At 41.1% G+C, this 4,126-nt stretch overlaps 1 long non-coding RNA gene across 2 annotated transcripts; it reads left to right on the top strand.

The window, feature by feature from the left end:
* The first annotated feature begins 321 nt into the window (after positions 1-321).
* LOC118177361 lies at positions 322-4,126 on the top strand. 2 transcript variants are annotated; one of them, XR_004755775.1, is made up of 3 exons: positions 322-426; positions 2,033-2,101; positions 3,958-4,126. It is a non-coding gene; the product is annotated as an uncharacterized LOC118177361 (long non-coding RNA). The 2 variants fall into 2 exon arrangements; XR_004755791.1 differs by lacking the exon at positions 322-426 and adding an exon at positions 1,707-1,897.

Genomic DNA, 4,126 nt, shown 5'->3' with positions numbered 1-4,126 from the left:
TGTGAACTACTTCAGCAGGCCAAGCCAAGCGGGTCTTCCAGCACCACGAATTTATGTCCTTACAGTGGCTTCCTGCCAGGATCCTCTCTATTGAACTGTATTTACATTAGCACTGTAAAGCATTACTTCATTCAAGTGTCTGAAGTGAAGCACTCACTCCTTCCATGCACTTAGTTCCTGATTGTTGCCAGCTGGTGAGAAGTTAGCGGATTGCCTTTCCCAGCTGGGCCCTGCCATTCAGCCTCTAATGAGAATTAAAGATAGTAGCTCACTGAGGTTATTTAAGCTTTAGTTGTCTTTAGGTGGAGGTAAGTGCAAAATATTAGATAACTTCTTTCAACTGAGTTTGAAAGATGAATCCTTCTGTTAGCTTCAGCAGACATTGCCTTGGGAATCAGTTCTTGATGTCCTTGAGTCTACATAGTGGTAAGTGATCTGGATAATGGTTTACTGTCTTTCAGTTTTTTTTGTTTGTTTGTTTTTTCCTTCTTTTCCCCTGTAATTTTCTAAGTGTCTTACATATGGAAGTATTTTCATTTTATGGAAGGCAAAAATGGTGGAAGAGAAGGTAATATTGTTGAGCCTGGTATAGATTCCTCTCCTGAATGAATCAGTGGAATGGTCTCAAGGTCTCTCACCGACAGAGCTATGACAATTTCTATAGAAATGAAACATTAAAAGAGGCTTGACTCTTCTTTGTGTGCACAGGTTGTGTTACTTCTGGATAAATGCTTCCAAAATGGAGTTAAAATCACGTTTTCTATATGTTCTAAACAGACTTTCTGAAGCACAATCTTTGTTCTCTTTATTTCAAGAGGAGTTCTGAAGGAGGATTTTCATCCTTGAATTTCACTGAATATGCTTACGTTATTCTCCTTGTCCTCTGTCACACTGTACTCCCCAAAAGCACAGGGACTCTGATAACTTACAAGGGGGGGGGGGGGGGGATGATTTCATGACTAAAAATGGATGAATGATACGAGCTGATCCAGCTGATGAAGGGAATATATATTTTGATTTGAATGTGAGAATGAAATAAATAATCCTGCCTGAAACTTGAAAAACACTCAGCTTTTAATGCTGAGAAACATGTGACAGCTAATTTAAGGAGAATAATTGTTAAATAGCTTGGAAATATAACTTCTCATACAAGAGCTCCATTTCTGGAACACTTAATTATCTCAGTGTTAACTTGCAGACTGGGGCACTGAAAAACTTTTCCCACAATAATCCTTTTCTTCGAGATCAGGATTTTAGGAGACTGTCTCTCACTTTCTGGCTTAGTTCCCCTCCCTTTGAAAAGGGGAATTGCACTTGTCATACAAAATCAGGATTGTGTGAAACTTCTTAAGGTCTTTGGATTCAAGGTTTGAAGGAAATTACTGAGAAATAGTAGTACTTATGTTGCTGTTTCAATATAATTCATTCCTCAGTCTTGATTTGCTCACGTTTCCTCTTCAGTCTGAGGAAATAGCAAGCAGAGAGTAAGGAAATGTTTTCATGGCTTTTTGGGAGGCAGGAGAGGAGGAGCGTTGAGGGGCTGTAAGGGCAGGCAGCAGTAAAAATGACTGTTACTCCCTTACACCTTATGGTGGGCAACTTAACAAAATAAAACAAACAAAAACCAACTAACCCTCAAGTTGTTGTTTCTTTTTGTTTGTTTTAAGTGGCATCAATGTTTTTTTTATTATTTTTGTAGTCTTAAATTTGCTATATGAGTGTTCACACCTTCATGGGAAGAAACAATTTTTACATTCCAAACCCAATGGGATCCCACTGACTAGGACAAAAACAGCCTCTCCTGGAGGAAAAGCCAGCCTCTCCCTCCCAGGCATACAAGCAGCTGCTATTCTTTCCTATTCAAACAGTTTTCAAGTGCTGCAAGCCTGAATTAAGGGTGAGTCTGCCTCTCTGAATCAGGTCTCTTTCTGAACAGAAAGCGCAGGTGACACCAGTGGAGTTGGATTTAACTTTGCCTGGGAACTTGGCCTTAATTCTCATGATGAATATACTGATTTCTTCTGTCTTACAGGGTCATGGCTGGTGAGCAATGAGGGAACATTAAAGACTCTGGAAGTGCATTTTGGCTCTGTCAAAGAATGTGAGCACACTTCTGTTTATTTACTTCCCTCCTTCATTCCCCTCTTGCCCATGGTGTAGATTAGAAGTAAAAGTCTCCAGTGAGTGGATTCCTCATTAAGATTCCTGATACCTCCTGGTATGCAGAGGCTGGGATTACCACATGAAGGGCATCCTGCTATTTTTGCCTCTGGTCCAGTCCCTTTGAAGGGACCCTGGAACACTTCACAATCATGCAGATATATGAGCACTGAGTAGCCTGCCAGAGCCTTTCTGACATATTCCTGTAAACTAATTATGGGAAACTGCCACAGGCCCCCTCATTAAAAATACATTCTTAGCATTTCATGAACAAAGCTTAGTTTCCTCCTTCTGTTCCTATAGGATATGATCTATTTCCTGACAGATGTTTATCCTGAAACATCAAGTGGTTGTTTATGAGGAAAGTAAGCGAATAAAAGCATACGGTGTCACCTGGGATGAGTCACAATGTGAATCCTGAACCCCCCAGTGCGGTCTGAATTTTTCCAGTGCCTGAGGAGATTGCTTTTTAAGATTTTGGTTTGTTTAAATTTGTCTGGATTGGCAACTAGGCACTTCAAGATCTGTAGCTGGTCTTCAAGCCTTCATTTTCAGTGCCTTCTTAGCATGGCTTTTGACCAAAAGCTATTACCCACCTGCTGTCTATTTGAGCACTTTAATGAAATGAGTTGATCCCTCCAACTGCTTGTGCCTTGCTGGCTTTTAGACACTATAACATAAGGTGCCAAGAAAGACAGACAGATATAGAATAAACAAGAATGGCTGTTGGCAGGAGCAGAGTGCTGGCTTATGTAGGCAGAAAAACACAACATCTTTTGGCTGATGATCACATGTGTGATCCCAGGCCCCTGGAGAGCTGAGTGGGCTGCATCTGCATCGGCTGAGTGCGCCTGAAGCACAATGGGAGGTTATGGATACAGATGTAGATGCTCTCTACATGTACATCATAAATAATGCTCTTGTTCCCTTGCTAGGCAAGGACCACAGGAAGATCAAATTCAATTCATACTCATACAAATCATTCCTGGGGAGCCAGATTCTGACACCTTCTAGCTCAGACAGGTGGTCAGGTTATCACCATTTACCTGCTTATCTCAGGCCAGCTGAGCTGCCATAACTGTGTGTGCTTCAGGCTGCCTGACCTGTTAATTACTGTATTCTACTTAAAACCTCAGAGAAATGCCTGATGTGTCAGCTCATTAACCTGAGCTGTCACTTAGACTTGCGTTTGGTCAGTGAGCATGGTCAGTGCAGGATGCTCAGCTTCTTGCTGCTGCTGCTTGTGGATGGTATCAGCTGGAACCTAATTCTTGACAGAACCTGAACTGTGTGTGTTTCAGGTGTAATGTGTATGTGCAGAGTGCTCACAAAGATACTGATTTCATTAATGGATCTTAAAAATCACAGGGTAGAGTTCTTGCCAAGGCTTTCAGTTGTGTGTAGGTCAAACACCAGATGATCTGCAAAGCACAAGGCTTTGAACTGACCCCTGCAATTATATGGCTGTCTTCCTGCTACAAGTTTTTGAGCTGCCAAGTAAAATGCAGTGAGGAAAATAATATGCAGAGGGATATTCATATTTTCCATCTGTACATTATTAAAACCCACATTTCCAGAAGAAGAGACTTACCTATTATAATATTATTGCTTAAGCTCTGGTTTCAGGGTGTTTTTTTTTGTTCCTGGATGATGTTTTTTTTTTTTTCATATGTTACATGAAATATAAATTAATAATGGCAGCTGGGCAACAACAGGATGCTTACCATTCAGTCTTCTGTTGCATAGATTTTTATTTTTTTATTTTTTGGAAATGGTGGGAATGAAATTCTCCCACAGGGTGAGACCAAAGCAGGAGGAGAACCTGAAGCACACCTTCCTTTCTCCAACACCCACAGAAGAAGAAGCACTGAGAAAGAGTCTTCTATGGGGTGAAGAGTTGAGCAGACAGAAGGCCTCTTATAAATGCTGCTGGAGATGAGAACTGAGACAGGGTGAAGGAATATTT

This window comes from Oxyura jamaicensis, chromosome 1, assembly GCF_011077185.1.
Source record: "Oxyura jamaicensis isolate SHBP4307 breed ruddy duck chromosome 1, BPBGC_Ojam_1.0, whole genome shotgun sequence".
NCBI lineage: Eukaryota > Metazoa > Chordata > Aves > Anseriformes > Anatidae > Oxyura > Oxyura jamaicensis.
Note: the sequence above shows the minus strand (reverse complement) of the source record. Positions and strands in the feature narration are given on the sequence as shown.